Consider the following 15,054-nt stretch of genomic DNA (forward strand, 5'->3'; position numbering starts at 1 on the left):
AGCCTTCAGCTCAGGTGAACTGAACAATATGTAATTGCATACAATAACAGTGGTCCAGGGTTAGTGTGATACTGCTAGTATCAAACCCTGAATAGTTTAAGGCGTCATTTTTATATCAATACTATCAAGTTAATTTAAACTCATTTTGAAATAAATAATTATGCGCCCGGATCGATAGATCCGAGGCGTATATTGTTTTTGTCCTGTCTGTCTGTCTGTTTGTTTGTTTGTTTGTTTGTCCCCAAACTTTAACCTTTGCCATAACTTTTGAACCATGAAAGGTAGAAACTTCATATTTGGTATGCATACTTCTCTAATTAGGTGCTTTCAAATGACACCAATATTAATATTAATGACTTTGTGACCTTGAATGTGACCTATATGCTAAAAATAGCTTTTCTGTCTGCAAACTTTAACCTTCGCCATAACTTTTGAACCATGAAAGATAGAGACTTCATATTTAGTAAGCATACAACACTAATAAATTTCTTTCAAATGACACCAAGGTCAATGACCTGGTGACCTTGACTGTGACCTATATGCTAAAAATAGCTTTTTCGTACCTTTCACCATAACTTTTGAACCATAAAAGATAGAGACTTCATATTTGGTGCGCATACTCCACTAATCAAGGTCTTTCAATGACCTTGTGACCTTGACTGTTACCTATGCTAGTATGCTAGAAATAGCTTTTTCGATTTTTGTTGCCGTCGGGCGCTTAGTGTTTCACAAACACATCTTGTTTTCTTAATAATTTAGAGGGAAATAAATTGCTTCTTTTTACTGATTCATGTTATAATTTCCTTGCCAGATTTAATGTACATTGTACAAGTACCTTAGAAGGAGGAATGATGTTGAGTTTGTCTGGTTTTGTTATAACAACACGCTTGGTTTGTAGGTTTACATCCATCAGGCGATCCATTAAAGATTTCATCAGTTACATGTGGCATGATTATCCTTGGAAAAACTTACAATGCACAGTGAATTTTCTAATTTTTGTCGATATCTCTGAAAAAAAAAAGAAAATTAAAGAGAATAAAAGTATCCGTTCAATTAATTGGTTACTAATAGTCAGGAAAATTTACAGCTAAGGTTAGATTGGTTACTGTACAACAATTTATCATATTGCCATTCTTAATTATGAGGTTATTTTAGGGGAATTTGCCATATACCGACTTCTAAGTGGATATGATTTTTTTGTCAAAACATGTTTTAAAAACCTTATATTGATATTTAATTGTATTTACCTGTGATTCAACAAATGTTTAAGAGTTAGTTACATCTACATTTAAGAACCCTATTACACTGCACACTAAAGACTTCTGATTTTATGGTATTTTTTGCATATAGAGTGATCTACCCTTAGAACTAAATTCTAAACAAAATAGAAATTCACAGTATTTTACACAATTTGTAATTAATTTAAGTATTCTTTACATTTTAAAAAGCCTAGATAGGTTAATTAAACATGTAATTTACATGTACTTTCTCAACAGTAGTACACAATAGTGACTTCTATTCAATGATACTGTGTTGTGTTAGATTATTTTTCCAGGAGGTAAATGCCACGTACCATATAGTGAAACTTAATTAAAGAAGCTTAAAATACTTAAAAAACCTATCTTCAAATGAATAACATTTTTTCTTACAAGTTCTGGCTCTGGCTCTGGTTCCACAGTTCGAGGTTGTTGTTGTTGTTCAACATTTTGATTCATTAATTTGTTTTGCACACGCAATACCTCTGTTACTGTTATGCATTGCAGTATAATTAGTATAAATGTACCTAGTACACCTAGAACAATGCATAAGCTTTCAAAACTTAAATATTCCCTCCATATAACTGAAATCAAAGAAAGCAAAACATTTTTAATTATATGAAAAAAATCAGGGGTAAACGTATAGAAAGGGTTACGTACTCTTTTCTTGGAAGAGAGAGAGAGAGCATTCAATATTATAAGGTTATTGAACTTATATTGGTGAATATTGCAGGCGCGGATCCAGAAATTTTTCAAAGGGGGTTGAAGTATTTTTCAAAAGGGGGGTTGAAGGCGAAAACAGTTCAAACGTACGTTGTACACATACATATAGTTAAATAACTCAATAGAATATCGATATAGGGTGGAGTATGGTTTTTTAAAGTGGGACGTTGATCAATCTGGGAAAAAGTACTTGTATACATTACCAGAAAGTTTTTGAAGAAGAAAGGAAAATAAATTCCCGAACCTGAAAATCCTATGGGGTTTTATTTTGTTTTTACAACTGCATTTCTTTATATATATATTACAATATTAGCCTTTCACCTTACATTTTCTATAGTAGAAACACAACAAAAAAATTGGAACTTTCTTATTTCTCTTTCTCTTTTGCAAATCCAACGGGGGGTTGCAACCCCCGTACCCCCCCCCCTGGATCCGCCACTGTATTGGCACGACTTGGCTCTAAAAATGCACGAGATTACAATATATATATATATATATATATATATATATATATATATATATATATATATATATATATATATATATATATATATATATATATATATATATATATTAGGGATGTCAAATCGGTCAATTTTTGATACTCGGTTACTCGGACGTTTTCCCGACCGAGTACCCGGGTACTCGGTAAAAATCAAATAAATTTGAACAAGTTAATTGGTAACTGTAAAACATTGAAATAAAACCGCATGGTCCGGTGGGAGGTTTACCCGTAAATGTGTTGTAACAATTATGACCACTTTGTGCCCGACAAAATTTAATCTAACACTTTTTTTAAAGTCCAATTTATTTATCAGATAAATAGGAGAAATAAAATCATAAATGGCTCACAGTGGTTTTGTTTTAAAAAATAATATGTTCCCTAATTGTAATGTAACTCTATCAATGCGTTTGTCGTCCAAGTGATAAGTCGTCAGAGCTACATGTACAGTATCAACTTCATCATGTTCTAACAGAGCGGATTTACGATCTTCGTACACTTTTCGATCATTGATTTCATTAAAATTACGAGACGGTATGTTGTAGTTTGGTGCAACGATGGACATAAGACTTTTAAAACATTTGCATTCAACCATTTGCATTAATTGGCACGTAATCAAACGCATCCATATCAACAATCGCACGTGCAATATCGTCTGTCTCTTTCCCCGAGAATCTATGGCTTCTGGAGAATTGACAAAATAAGCTAATTTATTTAAACATAATAGACCTTTAACGATGTTCAATGAAAACAAATAATTAGAGCAAACTAAACATAAGGGTAGAAGACAGCCAAAGGTGAGAAAAGCCATGTAGGTAGCAGGTGCTTGGTCACGGTAATTACTGTATAAACGCTGCCACAGGCAATAACGGTCATTTAGAGGCTCAGGAAACCCTATTTACTGTATGTACAAGTGCAATGAACAGTTGACCAGTTGACATTTAAATCCGATATTTTAATGCATTAATAAATAAGCTTAGAAATATTTTAAAATATACATCCGAGTAACCGAGTACCAATTTTAGTATTCGATACTCGGACGTTCGATTGAGTACCCGGTTAACCGGGTACTCGTTGACATCCAATATATATATATATATAATATATATATATATATATATATATATATATATATATATATATATATATATATATATATATATATATATATATATATATATATAAAGCACTAAAAATGACCAACGACACGAACAATAAAAATTGTCAAATTTTCGGGACGCCCTGTCCCTTCCTCAGGACAAAGAAAAGAGTTAAAAAGTCATAAGAACAAAGGAAAAAGCGAAACAAAAAACAACTAGCACTACTACTAAACTACTAAACACTATATATTTACATACTTAGTTACATATTGATTTGGAAATTTTTAAGAACACTTTTAAAGAAAGAATCCGGACCGCTATGAAATGCGTCCGGTCTATCGGGTATGCTCGGGTGAAGTGCGATTTACATAATTGAACGAATTAATTATGCTAATTAATTACGACAATCAGTAAATCGTACATTGTTTCATTCTCTCGAAATGGCGTAACTATACTTGATAAAGAATAACCAAAGAAAAATAATATAGAAGGGGCATTTTAACATATGTACGATTTACTGATTGTCGTAATTAATTAGCATAATTAATTCGTTCAATTATGTAAATCGCACTTCACTATACATTTAGGATATACAGTGTTGTTGGTTTTTTTTAGTGCTTTATATATATATATATATATATATATATATATATATATATATATATATATATATATATATATATATATATATATATATATATATATATATATGTATGTATGTATGTATGTATGTATGTATGTAGCTAAAACATCTTCCATCGATTTATATTAATAATTTCAACTAAATAATTCACTTTAATAAGAATGTTCAGTATCAGTATTTAAAATAACGCCTGTCCTGTATGTGTTTAATATTGTATCATTCTAATTACCCTACCAAGTGTTATTATCTGCCTATATAGGTATTATTGAGTCTAATACGTACTAAATTATCAAATAGTAATTTCAATTTTGCGCAAAAATAAATACATTTTACCTAGCTTAAGAAACTGTAGCGTTATGTTTTTATATTATCGTGTTTGACCATAACGCTAAAGATCCTTTTATGCAACATATTGTGCGATTTACGGTGCTTGATTTTATGCGCATGGTTGGGGGTGTATTTCTCTTCTTTTAAGCAATGGACTTTCAAATACCTCTAGAAATGTTTTACTACAAAGCCGAACCCTGGTATTTTATCCATCTCCTAACCCTTTATAATTTTCTCTACAGACCAATAAAGTCGCTTGATTTAATTTTTCTGCCTTACGACAAAAATATCAAAACTGGTCTGTGTAGACGACTATAAAGGTCAGGAAGTGGATAAAATTTACAGTTTAGTTTGGTCTACTTCTTACCTAGCTGCTATATCCTATCATAGATTTGTCTTTGAGAGGCAGATCAGATATATTTTTTTATTTACAACTGGGCGTTCGATACTGAACACTCGTATTTGGAATGTTTCTGACATACTCATTTACGTAATACAAACTGAGATATGGAACGCCTAGATTATTTAGACTTTTGGTAAATTTCTTTTATTATAAACTATTAATTAGCTATATGAGAGTAAATATCTTTCCAAGAGTTATTGAATTTATATGCTATGATTATCTTTAAATTTTCAATTTCCCTTTGTCCTTACCATGAACAGCTTCAGTATCGGTGGTAAATGGAACAGACAGATTTAGGTTACGTTAATCTCTGAACCGTTCGGATGGAATAGATCAGATTCAACAGCGTCTCCTTGCATTACCAGCATTACGGACAGAATTAGTACAATGATGCAAAGGACACTTCTTAAAAAAAGAAAAAGAAGGCCAAGTTTATTTTCTCAATATTATATTGCAATTGAAGGTCATTGTAATTTATAATGCTTAATTCTTTGACACAAATATCAATAATACTGTAAATGTATTGTAAATTTAGCTTTACGATATTTGGCGGAAATTGATTTTTGAATAAGTTAGCGTAGATTTCATTTAGCGTATTTCTTCAAATTCATATTATGTATATATGTGCAAGACATTTAAATTTGTATTTGATTTAGCGGTTGTTGCGTTTCGCTAAAACCGTTAAAAAGAATACACAGCCAAGCGTAATACGTTTACAGTATGCGTTTTTCAAGAATAGGTTTCTTCGTTTGGAAAAAATAGAAATATGTCCAATATTTTTCATTTTACATGGATTTATCGCTGAATGATCAATTTGTATCGCACAATAAAAAGGAACGTTTCTTCGGTTTACGGACTGTAAACTATATTTAACAACGTTAATCTATATTTTACATCCGTAAATCATAGTTAGCGCGATAATCTATGTTTCACAACCGTAAACTATACTTAACACTGAAAACAATCATTTGCGATTGCAAAACATAGATTATGTGATAAATACAGTTTCGCGATTCGTAAACTATAGTTTACAAACAGTTAACTATAGTTAACGATCTGATAAATATAGTTACACGATTTGTGAAACTATGATTAACAACTCTTAACTATAGTTTACGATTGTAAACTACAGTTTACAAACGTGAATCTATGTTTATCAACAAAATCTATTGTTAACGCTTATTTCAGACAGATAAACTTAGATTATCATTCGTAAACTATAGTTAACAACCGTTAAATATAGTTTTACAGATGAAAACTATACATAACGAATGATTAACTATAGTTTACGATTTGTACACTATAGTTTACAGTCGATAAACCTAGTTTATCAATTGTGAAACTAGGTTTAGCTCATTTTTGTGAATTTGACGTGCCATAGAAATGGCTGGATGTTTTGAATGAGGTGTATATCAGTTCATCAGACTGTCACACCTTTCTGCAGGGAATCAGTCTTTTTACGTTGTTTTTCAGGAAATCAACTAAATAAATCAATTTATTTTTATATAGTGAAAATCAGTAGAGGTATATGAAATAAATATGACTTATCGTGTCTTTGCTATTCTTGAGAGGGTTTTTTTCCCTAAAAGCTATAAACCAAATGTATATTCATAATCGCTTATGTTGGCTTAACCCTATCCCCTTGGGTCATAATATCGATTGGAATCTACGCTATGTCAAGATGCTTGTGTTTAAATCTAAAAAAAAATCGTGGCTTTGCCATATTCTGAAGAATAATAACATTTAAAGAGTTTTTCTATATATTCCTATATAATTCCAATCTTAATTTTATTTATTGATTCCCTGTGTTTTGATTGGACGAGAGCAACTTCAAGAAAAAGTTTACACATCGATGAATTTTTCAATCAGAACTACTTTCTTGACTGTTGTAAAACCAATGAAAACAGATACTTCTAGTCCGTTTTAGCTAAATTATGATTACAAGAAACTTGAAATAAATATGAATGAATGAATGAAAAGGAGATAAACGGGACTGACAGACGGGAATATTATGTTTTAAGTTTATGTCACTGTAGGATCACGAGTGTGAATTTTAAAAAATCGCTGGCTGATCATGCTGTCATTTTCTCGACGTTCCATATCAGCTCAGTTTGTATTGTTGTGATAGGGAAAAGAAACATACCTCAGACTCTTGCCTTATCAGCATCAAAATCATATATTTACATCCTGCAGATCCCATACTCTCCCTAAATCTTTGAACGAACCAGAGCAAATCGAGGACGTCATCGGTCTGCTATGACGTTGTCGATAATGTGAACATGGCCATGGTCAAGGACGAATTATTCTGGAGAATACGCGTATTTACGATATTTGTTGACTTAAACAACATTCAATGAGTTTTTATAAGTTTATTTATTGATTGTTTTGACATTTTAAGTTGGATTTTATCGATATTAATCTTGTATACGTTTCTTTGCGGTATAAAGTATTCCTACGCCGTACAAAATAACGGATGGTATGGCGGCCTCAAAGAGAAATAAATTTAATAATTTAAAAAAAATTGTAATTGGAATTATAAGGATTAAACGTTTTTTTTTTCAGAATTTATCGATGTGTAAACTCTGCCTTTTTACTCACAAACTTTATTCAGTTTGTGAGTAAAAAGGCAGAGTTTACACATCAATAAAATCTGAAAAAAGAACGTTAAATCCTACAGTAAAATTTTGATTCTTCGTTGTGGCTCGACGTGCACCCGACTCATGGAGGTCTTGATTCGAACAAACTTTATCTACACTGTCTGACAAGCTTATATAAATTTATGACAAAACATCACTTAATATATTCTTGAGAATAAAGTTTTTAAAAATATGTTTTCATATAAATTCCAATGTACCTGGAACACAAATTCCTACGTAAAACTTTAATCACGATCGAATTTTTTTTTACCTCTACTGATTATTTTTCAGTATATAAAAGTAAATTGTTATATTTTGCCTTTTCTTCGAAAAACACCGTAAAAAGACTGATTCCCTGCAAAAAGGTGCATCAGTTTTATGATCTAATACACATCTATTCGGAACACCACTGATTCCTTTAAATCAAATCAAAAGTACTGAGATGTTCAAAATTAACATCATGAATATTCATACTGTTGCTCAGTTAACGTTATATGTAAAACATGTATATCGGTACGATAAACAGTTAAATATATCATTGAGGGAGTCAGCAATATTCCAGTTCCCCTCGAGCAAGCTTATTTCCCTCGGCTGCACCTCGGGAAATAGAGTTGTTCTAGGACAACTGGAATCTGGCGGACTCCCTCAATGATATACTTTAACTGTATATTGTTAACCCACCTTACCCCTGACTCCTTCCTTTGAAAAAAAAACAAAAAATTAGCACAGTGTCAAAAAGCTTTCAAACATAATTAATAATGATAATTTCTTGCCTGATGCATATGGCTCTTGAGTAGAAGTTTTTGGTATATGCACACTGATTGTTCACTATTTCTTATTATTAACCCTTGGAAGAGGGCGTAGCCCTTCTTTTATAAAAAAAAAATGAATACCCTTTACCAAGAACACTATGGGTTGAGGTTAAAATTTGCCTGTGGTTTACAACGACATGTCGACAACGACATAAAACGGACATAGAACAGAAAACCCCACTTGCGCCGGTGTTTTGGTTGTGATTAAAATAAATACAAAAAATGAATACAAAGTAAAATCGCTTAGATCACTTTTCTTTCTATCTACTTTAATTAATATCAAAATTAAGAGATAATAACGTGAATTACTTACACTATGCATTTTTTGATTAAGAAATTAGATGATCTTCGGTAGAATCTTTCAATTCCTGCACCTACAACTTTAAGAAAAATACAAATTTGGTAAACATATTTAAAAAATACATACACATAATTTGAATAAAGTAAACCATCTCTTTAGGATTTTATCAGGATTTTTTAAACTCACTTTTAAATCGAATGAGAAAATAAAGTATTTAGCAACCTTGAATACTTCACTAACAATATAGTTAAAGTATTTTGGATGTTCTTCTTCAGGATATCTGGATTCAGAATAATCCCCAATCAGATAGAAACAATGGCTTTAGCAAACATTTAATGTTCATTTGTTAACATATGTAGCATAACGAAATAAAATAAATCAATGAAAAATACACAGAACAAAAACTACTACAAAGCAAAAACATCAACACCGCCTCTACTCAAATGAAATGTTTGCTTTATTATTGATAGTTCTTTTTGGTTATTAATATGTATTTGTTAATTTCAAAAAATTGAATACACACCTTCAGATTCTTTATCAGGATAGTTCCATTTGGACGAGGTATCCGCAACTTTGTCGATTAAACAAGACATTTGCAAGTGTTAGAATTTCATTTAAAAAAAGGCAGTTAATGCATGTACTTGTAGCTTGCTTTTCGTAATGGTGTTTTATTACAAATAAAATGAATATTTCTAGCGGTATGTACAAGTGCATTGATTAACAAATGCAAAATAATTATCAAATATTTAAAACCTTCATTTGAAGTTCTTTTTCCTCTTTTCATATTTGTCTGTGATCTAAAACAAAGAGAGATAATTTAAGAGCTGGCATATTTTCATTTTAACCTACATGTAATAAAATACATCTTATTTCAATTTTCATAAAAGCATCTTAATGTTTACACAACCTTGCTAAAATATTAAATTTCAACATAGGAATAGAAAGTGAAAATGTTTCTTCTCAAGACCAACAGGTTCTATAGCATCTGGGTCTCTTGGGAGGGCTAAAACAGGGGTACAAAGTTATTTTTGATGTTTCTAAAACAGATATTGACACATTTTTTCTTCAAGAGAGAAACGTACATGAGTAACCTTGGATGGGATAGAATTTCAAGGCCATTTGCATATAAAATCAAGGTTTAAAACCACCATGTTATGTAAATTCATATTACAGGCAAGAACCACTGGGAATAGATACTATTCCATTGATCAGAAATGTCACATTTGTATTTCAAATCGCAATCTTCGTGCCGAAAAATTTCATCTGAGTTTTCCGCCGTATATATACAAAAGTTTCAAAATAGTCAAATACTTTACATTTCGAATCTTGTATGAAGGCCACTTGAGGTATTTAATTTCTATACATACATTGTAGTTTGACTAAACAAAATAAAGAAAATCACAGTAATTTATCATAATAGGAAAAATAATTCTTGTTTGCAAGTCCCTCGTTATTTCCTACAGATCCCATACTCTCCCTAAATCTTTGAACGAACCAGAGCAAATCGAGGACGTCATCGGTCTGCTATGACGTTGTCGATAATGTGAACATGGCCATGGTCAAGGACGAATTATTCTGGAGAATACGCGTATTTACGATATTTGTTGACTTAAACAACATTCAATGAGTTTTTATAAGTTTATTTATTGATTGTTTTGACATTTTAAGTTGGATTTTATCGATATTAATCTTGTATACGTTTCTTTTCGGTATAAAGTATTCCTACGCCGTACAAAATAACGGATTGTATGGCGGCCTCAAAGAGAAATAATTTTAATAATTAAAAAAAATTGTAATTGGAATTATAAGAATTAAACGTTCTTTTTTCAGAATTTATCGATGTGTAAACTCTGCCTTTTTACTCACAAACTTTACATAAAAGTGCTTCGCACTTTTATTCAGTTTGTGAGTAAAACGGCAGAGTTTACACATCGATAAATTCTGAAAAAATAACGTTTAATCCTACAGTAAAATTTTGATTCTTCGTTGTGGCTCGACGTGCACCCGACTCATGGAGGTCTTGATTCGAACAAACTTTATCTACACTGTCTGACAAGCTTATATAAATTTATGACAAAACATCACTTAATATATTCTTGAGAATAAAGTTTTTAAAAATATGTTTTCATATAAATTCCAATGTACCTGGAACACAAATTCCTACGTAAAACTTTAATCACGATCGAATTTTTTTTTACCTCTACTGATTATTTTTCAGTATATAAAAGTAAATTGTTATATTTTGCCTTTTCTTCGAAAAACACCGTAAAAAGACTGATTCCCTGCAAAAAGGTGCATCAGTTTTATGATCTAATACATATCTATTCGGAACACCACTGATTCCTTTAAATCAAATCAAAAGTACTGAGATGTTCAAAATTAACATCATGAATATTCATACTGTTGCTCAGTTAACGTTATATGTAAAACATGTATATCGGTACGATAAACAGTTAAATATATCATTGAGGGAGTCAGCAATATTCCAGTTCCCCTCGAGCAAGCTTATTTCCCTCGGCTGCACCTCGGGAAATAGAGTTGTTCTAGGACAACTGGAATCTGGCGGACTCCCTCAATGATATACTTTAACTGTATATTGTTAACCCACCTTACCCCTGACTCCTTCCTTTGAAAAAAAAACAAAAAATTAGCACAGTGTCAAAAAGCTTTCAAACATAATTAATAATAATAATTTCTTGCCTGATGCATATGGCTCTTGAGTAGAAGTTTTTGGTATATGCACACTGATTGTTCACTATCTCTTATTATTAACCCTTGGAAGAGGGCGTAGCCCTTCTTTTATAAAAAAAAAATGAATACCCTTTACCAAGAACACTATGGGTTGAGGTTAAAATTTGCCTGTGGTTTACAACGACATGTCGACAACGACATAAAACGGACTTAGAACAGAAAACCCCACTTGCGCCGGTGTTTTGGTTGTGATTAAAATAAATACAAAAAATGAATACAAAGTAAAATCGCTTAGATCACTTTTCTTTCTATCTACTTTAATTAATATCAAAATTAAGAGATAATAACGTGAATTACTTACACTATGCATTTTTTGATTAAGAAATTAGATGATCTTCGGTAGAATCTTTCAATTCCTGCACCTACAACTTTAAGAAAAATACAAATTTGGTAAACATATTTAAAAAATACATACACATAATTTGAATAAAGTAAACCATCTCTTTAGGATTTTATCAGGATTTTTTAAACTCACTTTTAAATCGAATGAGAAAATAAAGTATTTAGCAACCTTGAATACTTCACTAACAATATAGTTAAAGTATTTTGGATGTTCTTCTTCAGGATATCTGGATTCAGAATAATCCCCAATCAGATAGAAACAATGGTTTTAGCAAACATTTAATGTTCATTTGTTAACATATGTAGCATAACGAAATAAAATAAATCAATGAAAAATACACAGAACAAAAACTACTACAAAGCAAAAACATCAACACCGCCTCTACTCAAATGAAATGTTTGCTTTATTATTGATAGTTCTTTTTGGTTATTAATATGTATTTGTTAATTTCAAAAAATTGAATACACACCTTCAGATTCTTTATCAGGATAGTTCCATTTGGACGAGGTATCCGCAACTTTGTCGATTAAACAAGACATTTGCAAGTGTTAGAATTTCATTTAAAAAAAGGCAGTTAATGCATGTACTTGTAGCTTGCTTTTCGTAATGGTGTTTTATTACAAATAAAATGAATATTTCTACCGGTATGTACAAGTGCATTGTTTAACAAATGCAAAATAATTATCAAATATTTAAAACCTTCATTTGAAGTTCTTTTTCCTCTTTTCATATTTGTCTGTGATCTAAAACAAAGAGAGATAATTTAAGAGCTGGCATATTTTCATTTTAACCTACATGTAATAAAATACATCTTATTTCAATTTTCATAAAAGCATCTTAATGTTTACACAACCTTGCTAAAAGATTAAATTTCAACATAGGAATAGAAAGTGAAAATGTTTCTTCTCAAGACCAACAGGTTCTATAGCATCTGGGTCTCTTGGGAGGGCTAAAACAGGGGTACAAAGTTATTTTTGATGTTTCTAAAACAGATATTGACACATCTTTTTCTTCAAGAGAGAAACGTACATGAGTAACCTTGGATGGGATAGAATTTCAAGGCCATTTGCATATAAAATCAAGGTTTAAAACCACCATGTTATGTAAATTCATATTACAGGCAAGAACCACTGGGAATAGATACTATTCCATTGATCAGAAATGTCACATTTGTATTTCAAATCGCAATCTTCGTGCCGAAAAATTTCATCTGAGTTTTCCGCCGTATATATACAAAAGTTTCAAAATAGTCAAATACTTTACATTTCGAATCTTGTATGAAGGCCACTTGAGGTATTTAATTTCTATACATACATTGTAGTTTGACGAAACAAAATAAAGAAAATCACAGTAATTTATCATAATAGGAAAAATAATTCTTGTTTGCAAGTCCCTCGTTATTTCCTACAGATCCCATACTCTCCCTAAATCTTTGAACGAACCAGAGCAAATCGAGGACGTCATCGGTCTGCTATGACGTTGTCGATAATGTGAACATGGCCATGGTCAAAGACGAATTATTCTGGAGAATACGCGTATTTACGATATTTGTTGACTTAAACAACATTCAATGAGTTTTTATAAGTTTATTTATTGATTGTTTTGACATTTTAAGTTGGATTTTATCGATATTAATCTTGTATACGTTTCTTTTCGGTATAAAGTATTCCTACGCCGTACAAAATAACGGATTGTATGGCGGTCTCAAAGAGAAATAATTTTAATAATTAAAAAAAATTGTAATTGGAATTATAAGAATTAAACGTTCTTTTTTCAGAATTTATCGATGTGTAAACTCTGCCTTTTTACTCACAAACTTTACATAAAAGTGCTTCGCACTTTTATTCAGTTTGTGAGTAAAACGGCAGAGTTTACACATCGATAAATTCTGAAAAAATAACGTTTAATCCTACAGTAAAATTTTGATTCTTCGTTGTGGCTCGACGTGCACCCGACTCATGGAGGTCTTGATTCGAACAAACTTTATCTACACTGTCTGACAAGCTTATATAAATTTATGACAAAACATCACTTAATATATTCTTGAGAATAAAGTTTTTAAAAATATGTTTTCATATAAATTCCAATGTACCTGGAACACAAATTCCTACGTAAAACTTTAATCACGATCGAATTTTTTTTTACCTCTACTGATTATTTTTCAGTATATAAAAGTAAATTGTTATATTTTGCCTTTTCTTCGAAAAACACCGTAAAAAGACTGATTCCCTGCAAAAAGGTGCATCAGTTTTATGATCTAATACATATCTATTCGGAACACCACTGATTCCTTTAAATCAAATCAAAAGTACTGAGATGTTCAAAATTAACATCATGAATATTCATACTGTTGCTCAGTTAACGTTATATGTAAAACATGTATATCGGTACGATAAACAGTTAAATATATCATTGAGGGAGTCAGCAATATTCCAGTTCCCCTCGAGCAAGCTTATTTCCCTCGGCTGCACCTCGGGAAATAGAGTTGTTCTAGGACAACTGGAATCTGGCGGACTCCCTCAATGATATACTTTAACTGTATATTGTTAACCCACCTTACCCCTGACTCCTTCCTTTGAAAAAAAAACAAAAAATTAGCACAGTGTCAAAAAGCTTTCAAACATAATTAATAATAATAATTTCTTGCCTGATGCATATGGCTCTTGAGTAGAAGTTTTTGGTATATGCACACTGATTGTTCACTATTTCTTATTATTAACCCTTGGAAGAGGGCGTAGCCCTACATATGTAGCAACCTCTAATGATAAAACGCCGTCTAATGATACAAATAGCATTAAGCGTTGCAATTGCAACGCTTTATGCCATAAATTATTGCATTAATAGCTGACATCATCAACTGCTAATGCTAAATCGCCGCCTAATGACAGAATTATATCATTAAGCGTCACAAATGCAGTGCAAAACAGACGCTTAATGAAACAAGCAAATATCGACATATTCGACGCTTAATGATACACACTAGTGTATCATTAAGCGTTGCAGTTGCAACCCTTAATGATATAAAATTTAGAAATCGCTTGTTATATCTAAGAGAAACACCCACCCACCTTTCCTGGACAATGAGATATTACTTGTCAAAATATTTATATATGCCCTTGTGCTATATAAATGGTAATTATTGAAGTTTTATTGTGTTTTCTATCTAGTCAAGGGAACGTCTTTGAGCCCCGGATGTTTAAGAGACAGACAGTCAGATAGCTGGAGATGTTAACAAAGGGATAAATAAAATGATATTC

At 31.3% G+C, this 15,054-nt stretch overlaps 2 long non-coding RNA genes across 2 annotated transcripts; both read right to left on the reverse strand.

The window, feature by feature from the left end:
• Nucleotides 1-832: 832 nt before the first annotated feature.
• On the reverse strand, nt 833-9,505 carry LOC134255439 (uncharacterized). The gene is made up of 6 exons (XR_009989546.1): nt 9,457-9,505; nt 9,227-9,274; nt 8,716-8,782; nt 5,206-5,359; nt 1,650-1,840; nt 833-1,008 (listed from the first exon to the last, which is right to left on the reverse strand). It is a non-coding gene; the product is annotated as an uncharacterized LOC134255439 (long non-coding RNA).
• Nucleotides 9,506-11,640: 2,135 nt separating this feature from the next.
• Nucleotides 11,641-12,680, reverse strand: LOC134255440 (uncharacterized). The gene is made up of 3 exons (XR_009989547.1): nt 12,497-12,680; nt 12,267-12,314; nt 11,641-11,822 (listed from the first exon to the last, which is right to left on the reverse strand). It is a non-coding gene; the product is annotated as an uncharacterized LOC134255440 (long non-coding RNA).
• Between the last annotated feature and the right edge of the window lie 2,374 nt (nt 12,681-15,054).

Source organism: Saccostrea cucullata, unplaced genomic scaffold (genome assembly GCF_032062105.1).
Source record: "Saccostrea cucullata isolate Sc308-1 unplaced genomic scaffold, CSIRO_AGI_Scuc_v1 ctg950, whole genome shotgun sequence".
Classification (NCBI taxonomy): domain Eukaryota; kingdom Metazoa; phylum Mollusca; class Bivalvia; order Ostreida; family Ostreidae; genus Saccostrea; species Saccostrea cuccullata.